Source organism: Mustelus asterias, chromosome 21, assembly GCF_964213995.1.
Source record: "Mustelus asterias chromosome 21, sMusAst1.hap1.1, whole genome shotgun sequence".
Taxonomy (NCBI): domain Eukaryota; kingdom Metazoa; phylum Chordata; class Chondrichthyes; order Carcharhiniformes; family Triakidae; genus Mustelus; species Mustelus asterias.
Genome location: NC_135821.1, coordinates 32,920,751 through 32,947,404, shown reverse-complemented (window position 1 = coordinate 32,947,404; position 26,654 = coordinate 32,920,751). Strand labels below are relative to the sequence as shown.

The 26,654-nt window shown below is 48.9% G+C and overlaps 1 protein-coding gene across 3 annotated transcripts in view; it reads left to right on the top strand.

Annotated features, from left to right (window-relative positions):
* Positions 1–449: 449 nt before the first annotated feature.
* The window catches only part of col16a1 (collagen, type XVI, alpha 1), a 425,594-nt gene continuing 399,389 nt past the window's right edge, over positions 450–26,654 (top strand). For all 3 annotated transcript variants that reach the window (XM_078237703.1, XM_078237702.1, XM_078237701.1), the window contains exon 1: positions 450–957. The gene's annotated coding sequence lies outside the window, so the exon portion shown is untranslated. The remainder of the gene's footprint in view (positions 958–26,654) is intronic.

The following is a 26,654-nucleotide window of genomic DNA, read 5'->3' as shown; positions in this document are numbered from 1 at the left end:
GAGAGGATTGCAGAAGTGAGCTGGAAGGAAGCCACAGCTGAATGTGAAGACAAAACAGTGTAAGGAAGAGCAATGATGTAACTGAGTGCCTCAGCCAGGGGACATTGTGTCAGATACATTACAATGGGATTGGATGGAAGGATTGTTCAGGCAGTGTTTGTGAAGCTGAGAGTTTTCCAGGTGGCAGGATCTTTGGATAATGAAGAGATTGGAATGGTTGGTGGGCATTTCCAGCACATTGAAGGTTGAAGCTTGTGTGAGGGTCTGTGCTGGGGGTCACCTGTGGTGGGCATTTGGCTGGTGGACACCCCAATGCTGGGAATCAAATGGAGATCTCCATCACCTCCCTCCCCCCGCACTGATTGAGTTAAAAAGCATCCCGCCTCCTGGAACATTTCTGTTTTAGAATGTCCCGCCAACTCAATCCTTAAACCAGATGTGAATCTGAACTCACCATCGATCCTCAATACATCCACAATCCAGAGCCTGGCTCCAAAAATAACAACTTTGTGGGAATGCTCTAACTTTTTTCCCCTTTTTTTTCTTCTGGTTAATATTTGTTGCGGGATTGTGTGAAGCGGCTCACATTCCTGTGCGATTCCCGGAGTGAGCTCTGCAACTCCTGTCTGGACAAGTCTGAGAGTGAGGGGCAGAGAGGGGAGCTCACTGCAGCAAGGAACACAACCCAGGAACCTCAACCCAGAAAACTCAGCCCAAACTCACAGCGAGTGGGTAAAGACAATCTCAGCCTGACTCAGGAAAAGCAACTCGCTCTCTCTCTGTGTGAGTGAGTCTGTCCCTCTGTCTGTGTGTGTCTCGCTCTGTGTGTGTCTGTCTGTCTCTGTGTGTGTGTCTCTCTGTCTGAGTGAAAAATCCCAGGCACAGCACAAACCCACCCGACTATCCTCCTCCAGACAGTTACTGGGGAAGACTGGGACACTCTCGCTGGCACTGAAGGTAAGCTTGGAAACGTATCTTTGTAAACTGCTTCGTGTGTTTTGCTGAGTTCTTGCAGACTTTGGGACTGTTTTTGGGGAGTGAGGTTTTGTCAATCCAGCTCTAGTATTTTTCTCTCCGCTTGCTGGTGGATTTTTCCTTTGTAAAGGGAGTGGGATTTGGGGTGTCAGCTCTCCCGGATCACTGCCGTTAACACAGGAATGCGATAACAGGCAGTCTCAGTGCTCCGAGTGATGGGGAAGACAGGTTGGGGGAGGCCGGGAGGCAGATAGTGGTCCCGAGGCTGGGATTTCCTCCGGGAGAGAGATTCGGCCCCTGCCGCTTTTAAAAAGGTTTATTCATGAAGCCACCATTCACATTAACTCATCCTCACCCCAGCTCAGCCTGACCCCTCGCCAACTTCACAATCACTGCCCCTTCCCTTCCACACTTACAGACAACTGGGAGAATCAGTGCAGGAATCCAGGGAGCTGGCAGTGTCTGGAATCACCTGGATTGTGTCAGGATTTCCTGCCCTTTCAATATTCTGTTAACTATTGCAGGGAAACATTCCTGGGAGGTCCCTGGGGAGAGGGTCAGTAGGTCCCTTACAGTTAGAATCAGGTGAATTCATAAAAGGCAACAAAGAGATGGCAGACCAGCTGAACAAATAGTTCGGATCTGTCTTCACTAAGGAGGACACAAATAACCTTCCAGAAATATTAGGGGACAGAGGGTCAAGCATGAAGGAGGAACTGAAGGAAATCCTTATTAGTTAGGAAATTGTACTGGGGAAATTGCTGGGATTAAAACCGGATAAGTCCCCAGGGCCTGATGCTCTGCATCCCAGAGTACTCAAGGAAGTGGCCCGAGAAATAGTGGATGCATTGGTGATCATTTTCCAGCATTCTATAAACTCTGGAAGAGTTCCAGTGGATTGGAGGGTAGCTAATGTAACCCCACTTTTTAAAAAAGGAGGGAGAGAGAAAACTGGGAATGATAGACCGGTTAGCCTGACATCGGTGGTGGGGAAAATGCTGGAGTCAATTATTAAGGATGTAATAACTGAGCATTTGGAAAGCGGTGACAGGATTGGTCCAAGTCAGCATGGATTCACTAAAGGGAAATCGTGCTTGACAAATCTTCTGGAATTTTTTGAGGATGTGACCAGTCGAGTGAACAAGGGTGAACCAGTGGATGTTGTGTATCTGGACTTTCAAAAGGCTTTTGACAAGGTCCCACCTGAAACTAATGAGCAAAATTAAAGCTCATGGTATTGGGGGTAATGTCTTGACGTGGACAGAGAACTGGTTGGCAGACAAGAAGCAGAGAGTGGGAATAAATGGGTCCTTTTCAGAGGCAGTGACTAGTGGGGTACCACAGGGTTCGGTGCTGGGACCCCAACTATTCACAATATACATGAATGATTTCGATGAAGGAATTGAATGTAATATCTCCAAACTTGCAGATGTCACTAAGCTGGGTGGCAGTGTGTGCTGTGAGGAGGATGCTAAGAGGCTGCAGGGTGACTTGGATAGGCTGGCTGAGTGGGCAAATACTTGGCAAATGCAATATAATGTGGATAAATGGTGGCAAAAACAGGAAAGAAGATTATTATCTGAATGGTGGCAGTTTAGGAAAAGGGGAAGTGCAACGTGACCTGGTGTCATGGTGGAGCAGTTGCTTAAGGTTGGCACGCAGGTACAGCAGGTGGTGAGGAAAGTTAATGGCATGCCAGTCTTCACAGCAAGAGGATTTAAGTATAGTAGTAAGGATGTCTTGCTGCAGTTATACAGGGCCTTGGTGTGGCCACACCTTGAGTATTGTGTACAGTTTTGGTCTCCCAGTCTGAGGAAGGAAATTCTTGCTATTGAGGGAATCCAGCGAAGGTTCACCAGACTGATTCCCGGAATGGCAGGACAGACATATGAAGAGAGACTGGATTGACTGGGCGTGTACTCACTGGAATCTAGAAGGATGAGAGAGGATCTCGTAGAAACATATAAAATCCTGATGGGGCTGGATATGGGAAGAATGTTCCCGATGTTGGGGAAGTCCAGAACTAAGGGTCACAGTCCAAGAATAAGGGGTAAGCCATTCAGGACTGAGATGAGGAGGAACTTCTTCACTCAGAGAGTTGAGAAGCTGTGGAATTCTCTACCAAAGAAAGCTGTTGGGGTCAGTTTGCGAGATATGTTCAAGAGGGAGCTGGACGTGGGCCTTGTGGCTGAAGGGATCAAGGGGTATGGAGAGAAAGTGGGAATGGGATTCTGGAAGTACATGATCAGCCATGATCATATTGAATGGTGGTGCAGTCTCAAAGGGCCGAATGGTCTATACTGCACCTATTTTCTATGTTTCCATGTTTCTATGTATTTACACGATTTCCTGGGAGTGTGTCAGTATTTACACGATTCCCTGGGAGTGTGTCAGTACTTACACACAGCACCGGGAGTGTGTCAGTATTTACACAGGGCAACGGGAATAAGTCAGTATTTACACAGGGTGCCGGGAATGAGTCAGTCTTTACACAGGGCACTGGTAGTGTACACAGGGCACCGGGAGTGTGTCAGTATTTACACAGGGCACCGGGAATGAGTCAGTATTTACACAGGGTGCCGGGAATGAGTCAGTATTTACACAGGGCACTGGTAGTGTACACAGGGCACCGGGAGTGTGTCAGTATTTACACAGGGCACCGGGAGTGTGTCAGTATTTACACAGGGCACTGGGAGTGTGTCAGTATTTACACAGGGCACCGGGAGTGTGTCAGTATTTACACAGGGCACTGGGAATGTGTCAGTTTTTACACAGGGTGTCAGGATTGTGTCAGCATTTACACAGGGCAGCGGACGTGTGTTAGTATTTACACAGGGCACTGGGAGTGTGTCACTATTTACACAGGGCACTGGGAGAGTGTCTGTATTTACACAGGGCACCGGGAATGTGTCAGTTTTTACACAGGGTGCCAGGATTGTTTCAGTATTTACACAGGGCAGCGGACGTGTGTTAGTATTTTCACAGGGCACCGGGAATGTGTCAGTATTTACACAGGGCACTGGGAGAGTGTCTGTATTTACACAGGGCCCCGGGAATGTGTCAGTATTTACACAGGGCACTGGGAGTGTGTCAGTATTTACACAGGGCACCGGGAGTGTGTCAGTATTTACACAGGGTGCCAGGAATGTGTCAGTATTTACACATTGTGCCAGGAGCTTGTCGGTATTTACACAGGGCACTGGGAGTGTGTCAGTATTTACACAGGGCACTGGGAGTGTGTCTGTATTTACACAGGGCACCGGGAATGTGTCAGTATTTACACAGGGTACTGGGAATGTGTCAGTATTTACACAGGGCACTGGGAATGTGTCAGTATTCACACAGGACACCAGGAGCATGTCGGTATTTACACAGGGCACCAGGAGAGTGCCAGTATTTACACAGGGCACAGGGAGTGTGTCAGCATTTGCACAGGGCACTGGGAGTGTGTCAGTATTTACACAGGGCACTGGGAGTGTGTCAGTATTTACACAGGGCACTGGGAGTGTGTCAGTATTTACACAGGGCACAGGGAGTGTGTCAGCATTTGCACAGGGCACTGGGAGTGTGTCAGTATTTACACAGGGCACTGGGAGTGTGTCAGTATTTACACAGGGCACTGGGAGTGTGTCAGTATTTGCACAGGGCACCGAGACTATGTCAGTATTTATACAGGGAAATGGGAATGTGTCAGTATTTACACAGGGCATCGGGAATGTGTCAGTATTTACACAGGGCATCGGGAATGTGTCAGTATTTACACAGGGCACTGGAAGTGTGTCAGTATTTACACCCGGCACCGGGAGTGTGTCAGTATTTACACAGGGCACTGGAAGTGTGTCAGTATTAACACAGGGCACTATGAGTGTGTCAGTATTTACACAGGGCAAGGGAATGTGTCAGTATTTACACAGGGTGCCGGGAATGAGTCAGTATTTACACAGGGCACTGGGAGTGTGTCAGTATTTACACAGGGCACTATGAGTGTGTCAGTATTAACACAGGTAACCGGAAGTGTGTCAGTATTTACACAGGGCACTAGGCGTGTGTCAGTATTTACACAGGGCACTGGAAGTGTGTCAGTATTTACACAGGTAACCGGGAGTGTGTCAGCATTTACACAGGGCACTAGGAGTGTGTCTGTATTTACACAGGTCACCAGGAGTGTGTCAGTATTTACACAGGGCACTGGAAGTGTGTCAGTATTTACACAGGTAACCGGGAGTGTGTCAGTATTTACACTGGGAACGGGGAATTAGTCAGTATTTACACAGGGCACCGGGAGTGTGTCTGTATTTACACAGGGCACCAGGAGCGTGTCAATATTTACACAGGGCACCGGGAGTGTGTCAGTATTTACACTGGGAACGGGGAATTAGTCAGTATTTACACAGGGCACCGGGAGTGTGTCTGTATTTACACAGGGCACCAGGAGCGTGTCAATATTTAAACAGGGCACTGGAAGTGTGTCAGTATTTACACAGATAACCGGGAGTGTGTCAATATTTACACAGGGTACTGGAACTGTGTCTGTATTTACACAGGGAACCGGGAGTGTGTCAGTATTTACACAGGGCACCGGGAATGAGTCAGTATTTACACAGAGTGCCGGGAATGAGTCAGTATTTACACAGGGCACTCGTAGTGTTTAAGTATTTACACAGCGCACCGGGAGTGTGTCAGTATTTGCACAGGGCACCGGCAATGAGTCAGTATTTACACAGGTTGCCGGGAATGAGTCAGTATTTATACAGGGCACTGGGAGTGTGTCAGCATTTACACAGCGCACCGGGAGTGTGTCAGCATTTACACTGGGCACCAGGAGTGTGTCAGTATTTACACAGGGTGTCAGGAGTGTGTCAGTATTTGCACAGGGCACTGGGAATGTGTCAGTTTTTACCCAGGGTGCCAGGATTGTGTCAGCATTTACACAGGGCAGCGGGCGTGTGTCAGTATTTACACAGGGCACTGGGAGTGTGTCAGTATTTACACCACCCACTGGGAGTGTGTCAGTATTTACACAGGGAACTGGGAGAGTCTCTCTATTTACACAGGGCACCGGGAATGTGTCAGTATTTACACAGGGCACAGGGAATGTGACTGACACAGGGCACCGGGAGTGTGTCAGTATTTACACAGGGCACCGGGAATGTGTCAGTATTTTTGGCACCGGGATGTGTCAGTATTTACACATTGTGCCAGGACCTTGTCAGTATTTACACAGGGCACTGGGAGTGCGTCAGTATTTACACAGGGCACTGGGAGTGTGTCAGTATTTACACAGAGCACAAGGAGTGTGTCAGTATTTGCACAGGGCACCGGGAATGTGTCAGTATTTACACAGGGCACCGGGAATGGGTCAGTATTTACACAGGTAACCGGGAGTGTGTCAGTATTTACACAGGGCACTGGGAGTGTGTCAGTATTTACACAGGGCACTGGGAGTGTGTCAGTATTTACACAGGGCACCAGGAGTGTGTCAGTATTTACACAGGGCACCGGGACTGTCAGTATTTACACAGGGCACTGGGAGTGTGTCAGTATTTACACAGGGCACTCGGCGTGTGTCAGTATTTACACAGGGCACTGGAACTGTGTCTGTATTTACACAGGGAACCGGGAGTGTGTCAGTATTTACACAGGGCACCGGGAGTGTGTCAGCATTTACACTGGGCACCAGGAGTGTGTCAGTATTTACACAGGGTGTCAGGAGTGTGTCAGTATTTGCACAGGGCACTGGGAATGTGTCAGTTTTTACACAGGGTGCCAGTATTGTGTCAGCATTTACACAGGGCAGCGGGCGTGTGTCAGTATTTACACAGGGCACTGGGAGTGTGTCAGTATTTACACCACCCACTGGGAGTGTGTCAGTATTTACACAGGGAACTGGGAGAGTCTCTCTATTTACACAGGGCACCGGGAATGTGTCAGTATTTACACAGGGCACAGGGAATGTGACTGACACAGGGCACCGGGAGTGTGTCAGTATTTACACAGGGCACCGGGAATGTGTCAGTATTTTTGGCACCGGGATGTGTCAGTATTTACACATTGTGCCAGGACCTTGTCAGTATTTACACAGGGCACTGGGAGTGCGTCAGTATTTACACAGGGCACTGGGAGTGTGTCAGTATTTACACAGAGCACAAGGAGTGTGTCAGTATTTGCACAGGGCACCGGGAATGTGTCAGTATTTACACAGGGCACCGGGAATGTGTCAGTATTTACACAGGTAACCGGGAGTGTGTCAGTATTTACACAGGGCACTGGGAGTGTGTCAGTATTTACACAGGGCACTGGGAGTGTGTCAGTATTTACACAGGGCACCAGGAGTGTGTCAGTATTTACACAGGGCACCGGGACTGTCAGTATTTACACAGGGCACTGGGAGTGTGTCAGTATTTACACAGGGCACTCGGCGTGTGTCAGTATTTACACAGGGCACTGGAACTGTGTCTGTATTTACACAGGGAACCGGGAGTGTGTCAGTATTTACACAGGGCACCGGGACTGAGTCAGTATTTACAAAGGGCACCGGGAATGAGTCAGTATTTACACAGGGTGCCGGGAATGAGTCAGTATTTACACAGGGCACTGGTAGTGTCTCAGTATTTACACAGGGCATTGGGAGTGTGTCAGTATTTACACAGGGCACCGGCAATGAGTCAGTATTTACACAGGGTGCCGGGAATGAGTCAGTATTTACACAGGGCACCGGGAGTGTGTCAGTATTTACACAGCGCACCGGGAGAGTGTCAGCATTTACACCGGGCACCGGGAGTGTGTCAGTATTTACACAGGGCACAGGGAATGTGTCTGTATTGACTCAGGGCACGGGGAGTGTGTCAGTATTTACACAGGGCACCGGGACTGTGTCAGTATTTACACAGTGCACCGTGAATGAGTCACTATTTACACAGGGTGCCGGGAATGAGTCAGTATTTACACAGGGCACCGGGAATGAGTCAGTATTTACACAGGGTGCCGTGAATGAGTCAGTATTTACACAGCGCACCGGGACTATGTCAGTATTTACACAGGTCACTGGGAGTGTGTCTGTATTTACACAGGGCACCGGGACTGTCAGTATTTACACAGGGCACTGGGAGTGTGTCAGTATTTACACAGGGCACTCGGCGTGTGTCAGTATTTACACAGGGCACTGGAACTGTGTCAGTATTTACTCAGGGCACCGGGAGTGTGTCTGTATTTGCACAGGGCACCAGGAGCGTGTCAGTATTTACACAGGGCACTGGAAGTGTGTCAGTATTTACACAGGTAACCGGGAGTGTGTCAGTATTTACACAGGGCACTAGGAGTGTGTCTGTATTTACACAGGTCACCAGAAGTGTGTCAGTATTTACACAGGGCACTGGAAGTGTGTCAGTATTTACACAGGTCACCAGGAGTGTGTCAGTATTTACACAGGGCACTGGAACTGTGTCTGTATTTACACTGGGAACCGGGAATTAGTCAGTATTTACACAGGGCACCGGGAATGAGTCAGTATTTACACAGGGGGCCGGGAGTGTGTCATTATTTACACAGGGCATGGTGGGTGCATCAGTATTTACACAGGGCATCGGGACTGTGTCAGTATTTACACAGGGCACTGGGAGCGTGTCTGTATTTACACAGGGCACCGGGACTGTCAGTATTTACACAGGGCACTGGGAGTGTGTCAGTATTTACACAGGGCACTCGGCGTGTGTCAGTATTTACACAGGGCACTGGAACTGTGTCTGTATTTACACAGGGAACCGGGAGTGTGTCAGTATTTACGCAGGGCACCGGGACTGTGTCAGTATTTACACAGGGCACCGGGAATGAGTCAGTATTTACACAGAGTGCCGGGAATGAGTCAGTATTTACACAGGGCACTGGTAGTGTGTCAGTATTTAAACAGGGCATTGGGAGTGTGTCAGTATTTACACAGGGCACCGGCAATGAGTCAGTATTTACACAGGTTGCCGGGAATGAGTCAGTATTTACACAGGGCACCGGGAGTATGTCAGCATTTACACTGGGCACTAGGAGTGTGTCAGTATTTACACAGGGTGTCAGGAGTGTGTCGGTATTTGCACAGGGCACTGGGAATCTGTCAGTTTTTACACCACCCACTGGGAGTGTGTCAGTATTTACACAGGGCACTAGGAGTGTGTCTGTATTTACACAGGGCACTGGGAGTGTGTCAGTATTTACACCACCCACTGGGAGTGTGTCAGTATTTACACAGGGCACTGGAAGTGTGTCAGTATTTACACAGGTAACCGGGAGTGTGTCAGTATTTACACAGGGCACTCGAACTGTGTCTGTATTTACACTGGGAACCGGGAATTAGTCAGTATTTACACAGGGCACTGGGAATGAGTCAGTATTTACACAGGGGGCCGGGAGTGTGTCATTATTTACACAGGGCACGGTGGGTGCATCAGTATTTACACAGGGCATCGGGACTGTGTCAGTATTTACACAGGGCACTGGGAGTGTGTCAGTATTTACACAGGGCACCGGGACTGTCAGTATTTACACAGGGCACTGGGAGTGTGTCAGTATTTACACAGGGCACTCGGCGTGTGTCAGTATTTACAACAGGGCACTGGAACTGTGTCTGTATTTACACAGGGCACCGGGAATGAGTCAGTATTTACACAGAGTGCCGGGAATGAGTCAGTATTTACACAGGGCACTGGTAGTGTGTCAGTATTTACACAGGTCACTGGGAGTGTGTCTGTATTTACACAGGGCACCGGGACTGTCAGTATTTACACAGGGCACTGGGAGTGTGTCAGTATTTACACAGGGCACTCGGCGTGTGTCAGTATTTACACAGGGCACTGGAACTGTGTCAGTATTTACACAGGTAACCGGGAGTGTGTCAGTATTTACACAGGGCACTAGGAGTGTGTCTGTATTTACACAGGTCACCAGAAGTGTGTCAGTATTTACACAGGGCACTGGAACTGTGTCAGTATTTACTTAGGGCACCGGGAGTGTGTCTGTATTTGCACAGGGCACCAGGAGCGTGTCAGTATTTACACAGGGCACTGGAAGTGTGTCAGTATTTACACAGGTAACCGGGAGTGTGTCAGTATTTACACAGGGCACTAGGAGTGTGTCTGTATTTACACAGGTCACCAGAAGTGTGTCAGTATTTACACAGGGCACTGGAAGTGTGTCAGTATTTACACAGGTAACCGGGAGTGTGTCAGTATTTACACAGGGCACTGGAACTGTGTCTGTATTTACACTGGGAACCGGGAATTAGTCAGTATTTACACAGGGCACCGGGAATGAGTCAGTATTTACACAGGGGGCCGGGAGTGTGTCATTATTTACACAGGGCACGGTGGGTGCATCAGTATTTACACAGGGCATCGGGACTGTGTCAGTATTTACACAGGGCACTGGGAGTGTGTCTGTATTTACACAGGGCACCGGGACTGTCAGTATTTACACAGGGCACTGGGAGTGTGTCAGTATTTACACAGGGCACTCGGCGTGTGTCAGTATTTACACAGGGCACTGGAACTGTGTCTGTATTTACACATGGAACCGGGTGTGTGTCAGTATTTACACAGGGCACCGGGACTGTGTCAGTATTTACACAGGGCATTGGGAGTGTGTCAGTATTTACACAGGGCACCGGGAATGAGTCAGTATTTACACAGGGTGCCGGGAATGAGTCAGTATTTACACAGGGCACTGGTAGTGTGTCAGTATTTAAACAGGGCATTGGGAGTGTGTCAGTATTTACACAGGGCACCGGCAATGAGTCAGTATTTACACAGGTTGCCGGGAATGAGTCAGTATTTACACAGGGCACCGGGAGTGTGTCAGTATTTACACAGGTTGCCGGGAATGAGTCAGTATTTACACAGGGCACCGGGAGTGTGTCAGCATTTACACTGGGCACCAGGAATATGTCAGTATTTACACAGAGTGTCAGGAGTGTGTCAGTATTTACACAGAGTGTCAGGAGTATGTCAGTATTTACACAGAGTGTCAGGAGTATGTCAGTATTTACACAGAGTGTCAGGAGTGTGTCAGTATTTGCACAGGGCACTGGAAATCTGTCAGTTTTTACACAGGGTGGCAGGATTGTGTCAGCATTTACACAGGGCACTGGGAGTGTGTCAGTATTTACACAGGGCACTGGTAGTGTGTCAGTATTTACACAGGTCACTGGGAGTGTGTCTGTATTTACACAGGGCACCGGGACTGTCAGTATTTACACAGGGCACTGGGAGTGTGTCAGTATTTACACAGGGCACTCGGCGTGTGTCAGTATTTACACAGGGCACTGGAACTGTGTCAGTATTTACACAGGTAACCGGGAGTGTGTCAGTATTTACACAGGGCACTAGGAGTGTGTCTGTATTTACACAGGTCACCAGAAGTGTGTCAGTATTTACACAGGGCACTGGAACTGTGTCAGTATTTACTTAGGGCACCGGGAGTGTGTCTGTATTTGCACAGGGCACCAGGAGCATGTCAGTATTTACACAGGGCACTGGAAGTGTGTCAGTATTTACACAGGTAACCGGGAGTGTGTCAGTATTTACACGGGGCACTAGGAGTGTGTCTGTATTTACACAGGTCACCAGAAGTGTGTCAGTATTTACACAGGGCACTGGAAGTGTGTCAGTATTTACACAGGTAACCGGGAGTGTGTCAGTATTTACACAGGGCACTGGAACTGTGTCTGTATTTACACTGGGAACCGGGAATTAGTCAGTATTTACACAGGGCACCGGGAATGAGTCAGTATTTACACAGGGCACTGGGAATGAGTCAGTATTTACACAGGGGGCCGGGAGTGTGTCATTATTTACACAGGGCACGGTGGGTGCATCAGTATTTACACAGGGCATCGGGACTGTGTCAGTATTTACACAGGGCACTGGGAGTGTGTCTGTATTTACACAGGGCACCGGGACTGTCAGTATTTACACAGGGCACTGGGAGTGTGTCAGTATTTACACAGGGCACTCGGCGTGTGTCAGTATTTACACAGGGCACTGGAACTGTGTCTGTATTTACACATGGAACCGGGTGTGTGTCAGTATTTACACAGGGCACCGGGACTGTGTCAGTATTTACACAGGGCATTGGGACTGTGTCAGTATTTACACAGGGCACCGGGAATGAGTCAGTATTTACACAGGGTGCCGGGAATGAGTCAGTATTTACACAGGGCACTGGTAGTGTGTCAGTATTTAAACAGGGCATTGGGAGTGTGTCAGTATTTACACAGGGCACCGGCAATGAGTCAGTATTTACACAGGTTGCCGGGAATGAGTCAGTATTTACACAGGGCACCGGGAGTGTGTCAGTATTTACACAGGTTGCCGGGAATGAGTCAGTATTTACACAGGGCTCCGGGAGTGTGTCAGCATTTACACTGGGCACCAGGAATATGTCAGTATTTACACAGAGTGTCAGGAGTGTGTCAGTATTTACACAGAGTGTCAGGAGTATGTCAGTATTTACACAGAGTGTCAGGAGTATGTCAGTATTTACACAGAGTGTCAGGAGTGTGTCAGTATTTGCACAGGGCACTGGAAATCTGTCAGTTTTTACACAGGGTGGCAGGATTGTGTCAGCATTTACACAGGGCACTGGGAGTGTGTCAGTATTTACACCACCCACTGGGAGTGTGTCAGTATTTACACAGGGAACTGGGAGAGTGTCTCTATTTACACAGGGCACCGGGAATGTGTCAGTATTTACTCAGGGCACCGGGAGTGTGTCTGTATTTGCACAGGGCACCAGGAGCGTGTCAGTATTTACACAGGGCACTGGAAGTGTGTCAGTATTTACACAGGTAACCGGGAGTGTGTCAGTATTTACACAGGCACTAGGAGTGTGTCTGTATTTACACAGGTCACCAGAAGTGTGTCAGTATTTACACAGGGCACTGGAAGTGTGTCAGTATTTACACAGGTCACCAGGAGTGTGTCAGTATTTACACAGGGCACTGGAACTGTGTCTGTATTTACACTGGGAACCGGGAATTAGTCAGTATTTACACAGGGCACCGGGAATGAGTCAGTATTTACACAGGGGGCCGGGAGTGTGTCATTATTTACACAGGGCACGGTGGGTGCATCAGTATTTACACAGGGCATCGGGACTGTGTCAGTATTTACACAGGGCACTGGGAGTGTGTCAGTATTTACACAGGGCACTGGGAGCGTGTCTGTATTTACACAGGGCACCGGGACTGTCAGTATTTACACAGGGCACTGGGAGTGTGTCAGTATTTACACAGGGCACTCGGCGTGTGTCAGTATTTACACAGGGCACTGGAACTGTGTCTGTATTTACACAGGGAACCGGGAGTGTGTCAGTATTTACACAGGGCACCGGGACTGTGTCAGTATTTACACAGGGCACCGGGAATGAGTCAGTATTTACACAGAGTGCCGGGAATGAGTCAGTATTTACACAGGGCACTGGTAGTGTGTCAGTATTTAAACAGGGCATTGGGAGTGTGTCAGTATTTACACAGGGCACCGGCAATGAGTCAGTATTTACACAGGTTGCCGGGAATGAGTCAGTATTTACACAGGGCACCGGGAGTATGTCAGCATTTACACTGGGCACTAGGAGTGTGTCAGTATTTACACAGGGTGTCAGGAGTGTGTCAGTATTTGCACAGGGCACTGGGAATCTGTCAGTTTTTACACCACCCACTGGGAGTGTGTCAGTATTTACACAGGGCACTAGGAGTGTGTCTGTATTTACACAGGGCACTGGGAGTGTGTCAGTATTTACACCACCCACTGGGAGTGTGTCAGTATTTACACAGGGCACTAGGAGTGTGTCTGTATTTACACAGGTCACCAGAAGTGTGTCAGTATTTACACAGGGCACTGGAAGTGTGTCAGTATTTACACAGGTAACCGGGAGTGTGTCAGTATTTACACAGGGCACTGGAACTGTGTCTGTATTTACACTGGGAACCGGGAATTAGTCAGTATTTACACAGGGCACTGGGAATGAGTCAGTATTTACACAGGGGGCCGGGAGTGTGTCATTATTTACACAGGGCACGGTGGGTGCATCAGTATTTACACAGGGCATCGGGACTGTGTCAGTATTTACACAGGGCACTGGGAGTGTGTCAGTATTTACACAGGGCACTGGGAGTGTGTCAGTATTTACACAGGGCACCGGGACTGTCAGTATTTACACAGGGCACTGGGAGTGTGTCAGTATTTACACAGGGCACTCGGCGTGTGTCAGTATTTACAACAGGGCACTGGAACTGTGTCTGTATTTACACAGGGCACCGGGAATGAGTCAGTATTTACACAGGGCACCGGGAATGAGTCAGTATTTACACAGGGTGCCGGGAATGAGTCAGTATTTACACAGGGCACTGGTAGTGTGTCAGTATTTACACAGGTCACTGGGAGTGTGTCTGTATTTACACAGGGCACCGGGAATGAGTCAGTATTTACACAGGGTGCCGGGAATGAGTCAGTATTTACACAGGGCACTGGAACTGTGTCTGTATTTACACAGGGCACCGGGAATGAGTCAGTATTTACACAGGGTGCCGGGAATGAGTCAGTATTTACACAGGGCACTGGTAGTGTGTCAGTATTTACACAGGTCACTGGGAGTGTGTCTGTATTTACACAGGGCACCGGGACTGTCAGTATTTACACAGGGCACTGGGAGTGTGTCAGTATTTACACAGGGCACTCGGCGTGTGTCAGTATTTACACAGGGCACTGGAACTGTGTCAGTATTTACACAGGTAACCGGGAGTGTGTCAGTATTTACACAGGGCACTAGGAGTGTGTCTGTATTTACACAGGTCACCAGAAGTGTGTCAGTATTTACACAGGGCACTGGAACTGTGTCAGTATTTACTTAGGGCACCGGGAGTGTGTCTGTATTTGCACAGGGCACCAGGAGCGTGTCAGTATTTACACAGGGCACTGGAAGTGTGTCAGTATTTACACAGGTAACCGGGAGTGTGTCAGTATTTACACAGGGCACTAGGAGTGTGTCTGTATTTACACAGGTCACCAGAAGTGTGTCAGTATTTACACAGGGCACTGGAAGTGTGTCAGTATTTACACAGGTAACCGGGAGTGTGTCAGTATTTACACAGGGCACTGGAACTGTGTCTGTATTTACACTGGGAACCGGGAATTAGTCAGTATTTACACAGGGCACCGGGAATGAGTCAGTATTTACACAGGGGGCCGGGAGTGTGTCATTATTTACACAGGGCACGGTGGGTGCATCAGTATTTACACAGGGCATCGGGACTGTGTCAGTATTTACACAGGGCACTGGGAGCGTGTCTGTATTTACACAGGGCACCGGGACTGTCAGTATTTACACAGGGCACTGGGAGTGTGTCAGTATTTACACAGGGCACTCGGCGTGTGTCAGTATTTACACAGGGCACTGGAACTGTGTCTGTATTTACACAGGGAACCGGGAGTGTGTCAGTATTTACGCAGGGCACCGGGACTGTGTCAGTATTTACACAGGGCACCGGGAATGAGTCAGTATTTACACAGAGTGCCGGGAATGAGTCAGTATTTACACAGGGCACTGGTAGTGTGTCAGTATTTAAACAGGGCATTGGGAGTGTGTCAGTATTTACACAGGGCACTGGGAGTGTGTCAGTATTTACACAGGGCACTCGGCGTGTGTCAGTATTTACACAGGGCACTGGAACTGTGTCTGTATTTACACATGGAACCGGGTGTGTGTCAGTATTTACACAGGGCACCGGGACTGTGTCAGTATTTACACAGGGCATTGGGACTGTGTCAGTATTTACACAGGGCACCGGGAATGAGTCAGTATTTACACAGGGTGCCGGGAATGAGTCAGTATTTACACAGGGCACTGGTAGTGTGTCAGTATTTAAACAGGGCATTGGGAGTGTGTCAGTATTTACACAGGGCACCGGCAATGAGTCAGTATTTACACAGGTTGCCGGGAATGAGTCAGTATTTACACAGGGCACCGGGAGTGTGTCAGTATTTACACAGGTTGCCGGGAATGAGTCAGTATTTACACAGGGCACCGGGAGTGTGTCAGAATTTACACTGGGCACCAGGAGTATGTCAGTATTTACACAGAGTGTCAGGAGTGTGTCAGTATTTACACAGAGTGTCAGGAGTATGTCAGTATTTACACAGAGTGTCAGGAGTATGTCAGTATTTACACAGAGTGCCAGGAGTGTGTCAGTATTTGCACAGGGCACTGGAAATCTGTCAGTTTTTACACAGGGTGGCAGGATTGTGTCAGCATTTACACAGGGCACTGGGAGTGTGTCAGTATTTACACCACCCACTGGGAGTGTGTCAGTATTTACACAGGGAACTGGGAGAGTGTCTCTATTTACACAGGGCACCGGGAATGTGTCAGTATTTACACAGGGCACAGGGAATGTGACTGTTTGACACAGGGCACCGGGAATGTGTCAGTATTTACACAGGGCACAGGGAATGTGACTGACACAGGGCACCGGGAGTGTGTCAGTATTTACACAGGGCACCGGGAATGTGTCAGTATTTTTGGCACCGGGATGTGTCAGTATTTACACAGGGCACAGGGAATGTGACTGTTTGACACAGGGCACCGGGAATGTGTCAGTATTTACACAGGGCACAGGGAATGTGACTGACACAGGGCACCGGGAGTGTGTCAGTATTTACACAGGGCACCGGGAATGTGTCAGTATTTTTGGCACCGGGATGTGTCAGTATTTACACATTGTGCCAGGACCTTGTCAGTATTTACACAGGGCACTGGGAGTGCGTCAGTATTTACACAGGGCACTGGGAGTGTGTCAGTATTTACACAGAGCACAAGGAGTGTGTCAGTATTTGCACAGGGCACCGGGAATGTGTCAGTATTTACACAGGGCACCGGGAATGTGTCAGTATTTACACAAGTAACCGGGAGTGTGTCAGTATTTACACAGGGCACTGGGAGTGTGTCTGTATTTACACAGGGCACCGGGACTGTCAGTATTTACACAGGGCACTGGGAGTGTGTCAGTATTTACACAGGGCACTCGGCGTGTGTCAGTATTTACACAGGGCACTGGAACTGTGTCTGTATTTACACATGGAACCGGGTGTGTGTCAGTATTTACACAGGGCACCGGGACTGTGTCAGTATTTACACAGGGCATTGGGAGTGTGTCAGTATTTACACAGGGCACCGGGAATGAGTCAGTATTTACACAGGGTGCCGGGAATGAGTCAGTATTTACACAGGGCACTGGTAGTGTGTCAGTATTTAAACAGGGCATTGGGAGTGTGTCAGTATTTACACAGGGCACCGGCAATGAGTCAGTATTTACACAGGTTGCCGGGAATGAGTCAGTATTTACACAGGGCACCGGGAGTGTGTCAGTATTTACACAGGTTGCCGGGAATGAGTCAGTATTTACACAGGGCACCGGGAGTGTGTCAGCATTTACACTGGGCACCAGGAATATGTCAGTATTTACACAGAGTGTCAGGAGTGTGTCAGTATTTACACAGAGTGTCAGGAGTATGTCAGTATTTACACAGAGTGTCAGGAGTATGTCAGTATTTACACAGAGTGTCAGGAGTGTGTCAGTATTTGCACAGGGCACTGGAAATCTGTCAGTTTTTACACAGGGTGGCAGGATTGTGTCAGCATTTACACAGGGCACTGGGAGTGTGTCAGTATTTACACAGGGCACTGGTAGTGTGTCAGTATTTACACAGGTCACTGGGAGTGTGTCTGTATTTACACAGGGCACCGGGACTGTCAGTATTTACACAGGGCACTGGGAGTGTGTCAGTATTTACACAGGGCACTCGGCGTGTGTCAGTATTTACACAGGGCACTGGAACTGTGTCAGTATTTACACAGGTAACCGGGAGTGTGTCAGTATTTACACAGGGCACTAGGAGTGTGTCTGTATTTACACAGGTCACCAGAAGTGTGTCAGTATTTACACAGGGCACTGGAACTGTGTCAGTATTTACTTAGGGCACCGGGAGTGTGTCTGTATTTGCACAGGGCACCAGGAGCGTGTCAGTATTTACACAGGGCACTGGAAGTGTGTCAGTATTTACACAGGTAACCGGGAGTGTGTCAGTATTTACACAGGGCACTAGGAGTGTGTCTGTATTTACACAGGTCACCAGAAGTGTGTCAGTATTTACACAGGGCACTGGAAGTGTGTCAGTATTTACACAGGTAACCGGGAGTGTGTCAGTATTTACACAGGGCACTGGAACTGTGTCTGTATTTACACTGGGAACCGGGAATTAGTCAGTATTTACACAGGGCACCGGGAATGAGTCAGTATTTACACAGGGGGCCGGGAGTGTGTCATTATTTACACAGGGCACGGTGGGTGCATCAGTATTTACACAGGGCATCGGGACTGTGTCAGTATTTACACAGGGCACTGGGAGTGTGTCTGTATTTACACAGGGCACCGGGACTGTCAGTATTTACACAGGGCACTGGGAGTGTGTCAGTATTTACACAGGGCACTCGGCGTGTGTCAGTATTTACACAGGGCACTGGAACTGTGTCTGTATTTACACATGGAACCGGGTGTGTGTCAGTATTTACACAGGGCACCGGGACTGTGTCAGTATTTACACAGGGCATTGGGACTGTGTCAGTATTTACACAGGGCACCGGGAATGAGTCAGTATTTACACAGGGTGCCGGGAATGAGTCAGTATTTACACAGGGCACTGGTAGTGTGTCAGTATTTAAACAGGGCATTGGGAGTGTGTCAGTATTTACACAGGGCACCGGCAATGAGTCAGTATTTACACAGGTTGCCGGGAATGAGTCAGTATTTACACAGGGCACCGGGAGTGTGTCAGTATTTACACAGGTTGCCGGGAATGAGTCAGTATTTACACAGGGCACCGGGAGTGTGTCAGCATTTACACTGGGCACCAGGAATATGTCAGTATTTACACAGAGTGTCAGGAGTGTGTCAGTATTTACACAGAGTGTCAGGAGTATGTCAGTATTTACACAGAGTGTCAGGAGTATGTCAGTATTTACACAGAGTGTCAGGAGTGTGTCAGTATTTGCACAGGGCACTGGAAATCTGTCAGTTTTTACACAGGGTGGCAGGATTGTGTCAGCATTTACACAGGGCACTGGGAGTGTGTCAGTATTTACACCACCCACTGGGAGTGTGTCAGTATTTACACAGGGAACTGGGAGAGTGTCTCTATTTACACAGGGCACCGGGAATGTGTCTGTATTTACACAGGGCACCGGGACTGTCAGTATTTACACAGGGCACTGGGAGTGTGTCAGTATTTACACAGGGCACTCGGCGTGTGTCAGTATTTACACAGGGCACTGGAACTGTGTCTGTATTTACACAGGGAACCGGGAGTGTGTCAGTATTTACACAGGGCACCGGGACTGTGTCAGTATTTACACAGGGCACCGGGAATGAGTCAGTATTTACACAGAGTGCCGGGAATGAGTCAGTATTTACACAGGGCACTGGTAGTGTGTCAGTATTTAAACAGGGCATTGGGAGTGTGTCAGTATTTACACAGGGCACCGGCAATGAGTCAGTATTTACACAGGTTGCCGGGAATGAGTCAGTATTTACACAGGGCACCGGGAGTATGTCAGCATTTACACTGGGCACTAGGAGTGTGTCAGTATTTACACAGGGTGTCAGGAGTGTGTCAGTATTTGCACAGGGCACTGGGAATCTGTCAGTTTTTACACCACCCACTGGGAGTGTGTCAGTATTTACACAGGGCACTAGGAGTGTGTCTGTATTTACACAGGGCACTGGGAGTGTGTCAGTATTTACACCACCCACTGGGAGTGTGTCAGTATTTACACAGGGCACTAGGAGTGTGTCTGTATTTACACAGGGCACTGGGAGTGTGTCAGTATTTACACCACCCACTGGGAGTGTGTCAGTATTTACACAGGGCACTAGGAGTGTGTCTGTATTTACACAGGGCACTGGGAGTGTGTCAGTATTTACACCACCCACTGGGAGTGTGTCAGTATTTACACAGGGCACTCGGCGTGTGTCAGTATTTACAACAGGGCACAGGAACTGTGTCTGTATTTACACAGGGCACCGGGAATGAGTCAGTATTTACACAGGGTGCCGGGAATGAGTCAGTATTTACACAGGGCACTGGTAGTGTGTCAGTATTTACACAGGTCACTGGGAGTGTGTCTGTATTTACACAGGGCACCGGGACTGTCAGTATTTACACAGGGCACTGGGAGTGTGTCAGTATTTACACAGGGCACTCGGCGTGTGTCAGTATTTACACAGGGCACTGGAACTGTGTCAGTATTTACACAGGTAACCGGGAGTGTGTCAGTATTTACACAGGGCACTGGGAGTGTGTCAGTATTTACACAGGGCACTCGGCGTGTGTCAGTATTTACACAGGGCACTGGAACTGTGTCATTATTTACACAGGTAACCGGGACTGTGTCAGTATTTACACAGGACACTGGGAGTGTGTCTGTATTTACACAGGGCACCGGGACTGTCAGTATTTACACAGGGCACTGGGAGTGTGTCAGTATTTACACAGGGCACTCGGCGTGTGTCAGTATTTACACAGGGCACTGGAACTGTGTCTGTATTTACACATGGAACCGGGTGTGTGTCAGTATTTACACAGGGCACCGGGACTGTGTCAGTATTTACACAGGGCATTGGGAGTGTGTCAGTATTTACACAGGGCACCGGGAATGAGTCAGTATTTACACAGGGTGCCGGGAATGAGTCAGTATTTACACAGGGCACTGGTAGTGTGTCAGTATTTAAACAGGGCATTGGGAGTGTGTCAGTATTTACACAGGGCACCGGCAATGAGTCAGTATTTACACAGGTTGCCGGGAATGAGTCAGTATTTACACAGGGCACCGGGAGTGTGTCAGTATTTACACAGGTTGCCGGGAATGAGTCAGTATTTACACAGGGCACCGGGAGTGTGTCAGAATTTACACTGGGCACCAGGAGTATGTCAGTATTTACACAGAGTGTCAGGAGTGTGTCAGTATTTACACAGAGTGTCAGGAGTATGTCAGTATTTACACAGAGTGTCAGGAGTATGTCAGTATTTACACAGAGTGCCAGGAGTGTGTCAGTATTTGCACAGGGCACTGGAAATCTGTCAGTTTTTACACAGGGTGGCGGGATTGTGTCAGCATTTACACAGGGCACTGGGAGTGTGTCAGTATTTACACCACCCACTGGGAGTGTGTCAGTATTTACACAGGGAACTGGGAGAGTGTCTCTATTTACACAGGGCACCGGGAATGTGTCAGTATTTACACAGGGCACAGGGAATGTGACTGTTTGACACAGGGCACCGGGAATGTGTCAGTATTTACACAGGGCACAGGGAATGTGACTGTCACAGGGCACCGGGAGTGTGTCAGTATTTACACAGGGCACCGGGAATGTGTCAGTATTTTTGGCACCGGGATGTGTCAGTATTTACACAGGGCACAGGGAATGTGACTGTTTGACACAGGGCACCGGGAATGTGTCAGTATTTACACAGGGCACAGGGAATGTGACTGACACAGGGCACCGGGAGTGTGTCAGTATTTACACAGGGCACCAGGAATGTGTCAGTATTTTTGGCACCGGGATGTGTCAGTATTTACACATTGTGCCAGGACCTTGTCAGTATTTACACAGGGCACTGGGAGTGCGTCAGTATTTACACAGGGCACTGGGAGTGTGTCAGTATTTACACAGAGCACAAGGAGTGTGTCAGTATTTGCACAGGGCACCGGGAATGTGTCAGTATTTACACAGGGCACCGGGAATGTGTCAGTATTTACACAAGTAACCGGGAGTGTGTCAGTATTTACACAGGGCACTGGGAGTGTGTCAGTATTTACACAGGGCACTGGGAGTGTGTCAGTATTTACACCACCCACTGGGAGTGTGTCAGTATTTACACAGGGAACTGGGAGAGTGTCTCTATTTACACAGGGCACCGGGAATGTGTCAGTATTTACACAGGGCACAGGGAATGTGACTGTTTGACACAGGGCACCGGGAATGTGTCAGTATTTACACAGGGCACAGGGAATGTGACTGACACAGGGCACCGGGAGTGTGTCAGTATTTACACAGGGCACCGGGAATGTGTCAGTATTTTTGGCACCGGGATGTGTCAGTATTTACACAGGGCACAGGGAATGTGACTGTTTGACACAGGGCACCGGGAATGTGTCAGTATTTACACAGGGCACAGGGAATGTGACTGACACAGGGCACCGGGAGTGTGTCAGTATTTACACAGGGCACCGGGAATGTGTCAGTATTTTTGGCACCGGGATGTGTCAGTATTTACACATTGTGCCAGGACCTTGTCAGTATTTACACAGGGCACTGGGAGTGCGTCAGTATTTACACAGGGCACTGGGAGTGTGTCAGTATTTACACAGAGCACAAGGAGTGTGTCAGTATTTGCACAGGGCACCGGGAATGTGTCAGTATTTACACAGGGCACCGGGAATGTGTCAGTATTTACACAGGTAACCGGGAGTGTGTCAGTATTTACACAGGGCACTGGGAGTGTGTCAGTATTTACACAGGGCACTGGGAGTGTGTCAGTATTTACACAGGGCACCAGGAGTGTGTCAGTATTTACACAGGGCACCGGGAATGAGTCAGTATTTACACAGAGTGCCGGGAATGAGTCAGTATTTACACAGGGCACTCGTAGTGTTTAAGTATTTACACAGGGCATTGGGAGTGTGTCAGTATTTACACAGGGCACCGGCAATGAGTCAGTATTTACACAGGGTGCCGGGAATGAGTCAGTATTTAGACAGGGCACTGGGAGTGTGTCAGTATTTACACAGCGCACCGGGAGTGTGTCAGCATTTACACTGGGCACCGGGAGTGTGTCAGTATTTACACAGGGTGTCAGGAGTGTGTCAGTATTTACACAGGGTACTGGGAATGTGTCAGTTTTTACACAGGGTGCCAGGATTGTGTCAGTATTTACACAGGGCACCGGGAGTGTGTCAGTATTTACACCACCCACTGGGAGTGTGTCAGTATTTACACAGGGAACTGGGAGAGTGTCTCTATTTACACAGGGCACCGGGAATGTGTCAGTATTTACACAGGTCCCTGGGAGTGTGTCAGTATTTACACAGGGCACCGGGAATGTGTCAGTATTTACACAGGGCACCGGGAATGTGTCAGTATTTCTGGCACCGGGAATGTGTCAGTATTTACACAGGGTGCCGGGAATGTGTCAGTATTTACACAGGGCACCGGGAATGTGTCAGTATTTACACAGGGCACCGGGAATGTGTCAGTATTTACACAGGGCACCGGGAATGTGTCAGTATTTTTGGCACCGGGAATGTGTCAGTATTTACACAGGCTGCCGGGAATGTGTCAGTATTTACACATTGTGCCAGGAGCTTGTCAGTATTTACGCAGGGCACCGGGAGTGTGTCAGTATTTACACATTGTGCCAGGAGCTTGTCAGTATTTACGCAGGGCACCGGGAGTGTGTCAGTATTTACACAGGGCAAGGGAGTGTGTCAGTATTTACACAGGGCACTGGAAGTGTGTCAGTATTTACACCCGGCACCGGTAGTGTGTCAGTATTTACACCCGGCACCGGGATTGTGTCACTATTTACACGCGGCACCGGGAGTTTGTCAGTATTTACACAGAGCACTGGGAATGTGTCAGTATTTACACAGGGTGCTGGGAGTGTGTCAGTATTTACACAGGGCACTGGGAGTGTGTCAGTATTTACACAGGGCACTGGGAATGTGTCAGTATTTACACAGGGCACTCGGCGTGTGTCAGTATTTACACAGGGCATCGGGAGTGTGTCAGTATTTACACCCGGCACCCGCAATGTGTCAGTATTTACACAGGGCACTGGGAATGTGTCAGTATTTACACAGGGCACTGGGAATGAGTCAGTTTTTACACAGGGCACCGGGAATGAGTCAGTATTCACACCGGGTGCTGGGAGTGTGTCAGTAATTGCACTGGGCATCGGGACTGTGTCAGTATTTACACAGGGCACCGGGAGTGTGTCAGTATTTACACAGGACACCAGGAGCATGTCAGTATTTACACAGGGCAACAGGAGAGTGCCAGTATTTACACAGGGCACAGGGAATGTGTCTGTATTTACACAGGGCACAGGGAATGTGTCTGTATTTACACAGGGCACTGGGAGTGTGTCAGTATTTACACAGGGCACAGGGAATGTGTCTGTATTTACACAGGGTACTGGGAGTGTGTCAGTACTTACACAGGGCATCGGGAGTCTGTCAGTATTTACACAGGGCCCCGGGAGTGTGTCAGTATTTACACCCGGCACCCGCAATGTGTCAGTATTTACACAGGGCACTGGGAATGTGTCAGTATTTACACAGGGCACTGGGAATGTGTCAGTATTTACACAGGACACTGGTAGTGTGTCAGTATTTACACAGGGCACCAGGGGAGTGCCAGTATTTACACAGGGCACTGGGAGTGTGTCAGTATTTACACAGGGCACCGGGAATGTGTCAGTATTTACACAGGACACCAGGAGCATGTCAGTATTTACACAGGGCAACAGGAGAGTGACAGTATTTACACAGGGCACTGGGAGTGTGTCAGTATTTACACAGGGCACTGGGAGTGTGTCAGTATTTACACAGGGCACAGGGAATGTGTCTGTATTTACACAGGGTACTGGGAGTGTGTCAGTACTTACACAGGGCATCGGGAGTCTGTCAGTATTTACACAGGGCACCGGGAGTGTGTCAGTATTTACACCCGGCACCCGCAATGTGTCAGTATTTACACAGGGCACTGGGAATGTGTCAGTATTTACACAGGGCACTGGGAAAGTGTCAGTATTTACACAGGGCACTGGGAATGTGTCAGTATTTACACAGGGCACTGGGAATGTGTCAGTACCTGCACAGGGCACCGGGAATGAGTCAGTATTTACACAGGGTGCCGGGAATGAGTCAGTATTTACACAGGGTGCCGGGAATGAGTCAGTCTTTACACAGGACACTGGTAGTGTGTCAGTATTTACACAGGGCACCAGGAGAGTGCCAGTATTTACACAGGGCACTGGGAGTGTGTCTGTATTTATATAGGGCACCGGCAGTGTGTCTGTATTTACACAGGGCACCAGGAGCGTGTCAGTATTTACACAGGGCACTGGAAGTGTGTCAGTATTTACACAGATAACCGGGAGTGTGTCAGTATTTACACAGATAACCGGGAGTGTGTCAGTATTTACTCAGGGCACTAGGCGTGTGTCAGTATTTACACAGGGCACTGGAACTGTGTCTGTATTTACACAGGGAACCGGGAGTGTGTCAGTATTTACACAGGGCACCGGGACTGTGTCAGTATTTACACAGGGCACCGGGAATGCGTCAGTATTTACACAGAGTGCCGGGAATGAGTCAGTATTTACACAGGGCACTCGTAGTGTGTAAGTATTTACACAGGGCATTGGGAGTGTGTCAGTATTTACACAGGGCACAGGGAATGTGTCTGTATTTACACAGGGTACTGGGAGTGTGTCAGTACTTACACAGGGCATCGGGAGTGTGTCAGTATTTACACAGGGCACCGGGAGTGTGTCAGTATTTACACCCGGCACCCGCAATGTGTCAGTATTTACACAGGGCACTAGGAATGTGTCAGTATTTACACAGGGCACTGGGAAAGTGTCAGTATTTACACAGGGCACTGGGAGAGTGTCTCTATTTACACAGGGCACCGGGAATGTGTCAGTATTTACACAGGGCACAGGGAATGTGACTGTTTGACACAGGGCACCGGGAATGTGTCAGTATTTACACAGGGCACAGGGAATGTGACTGACACAGGGCACCGGGAGTGTGTCAGTATTTACACAGGGCACCGGGAATGTGTCAGTCTTTTTGGCACCGGGATGTGTCAGTATTTACACAGGGCACAGGGAATGTGACTGTTTGACACAGGGCACCGGGAATGTGTCAGTATTTACACAGGGCACAGGGAATGTGACTGACACAGGGCACCGGGAGTGTGTCAGTATTTACACAGGGCACCGGGAATGTGTCAGTATTTTTGGCACCGGGATGTGTCAGTATTTACACATTGTGCCAGGACCTTGTCAGTATTTACACAGGGCACTGGGAGTGCGTCAGTATTTACACAGGGCACTGGGAGTGTGTCAGTATTTACACAGAGCACAAGGAGTGTGTCAGTATTTGCACAGGGCACCGGGAATGTGTCAGTATTTACACAGGGCACCGGGAATGTGTCAGTATTTACACAGGTAACCGGGAGTGTGTCAGTATTTACACAGGGCACTGGGAGTGTGTCAGTATTTACACAGGGCACTGGGAGTGTGTCAGTATTTACACAGGGCACCAGGAGTGTGTCAGTATTTACACAGGGCACCGGGAATGAGTCAGTATTTACACAGAGTGCCGGGAATGAGTCAGTATTTACACAGGGCATTGGGAGTGTGTCAGTATTTACACAGGGCACCGGCAATGAGTCAGTATTTACACAGGGTGCCGGGAATGAGTCAGTATTTAGACAGGGCACTGGGAGTGTGTCAGTATTTACACAGCGCACCGGGAGTGTGTCAGCATTTACACTGGGCACCGGGAGTGTGTCA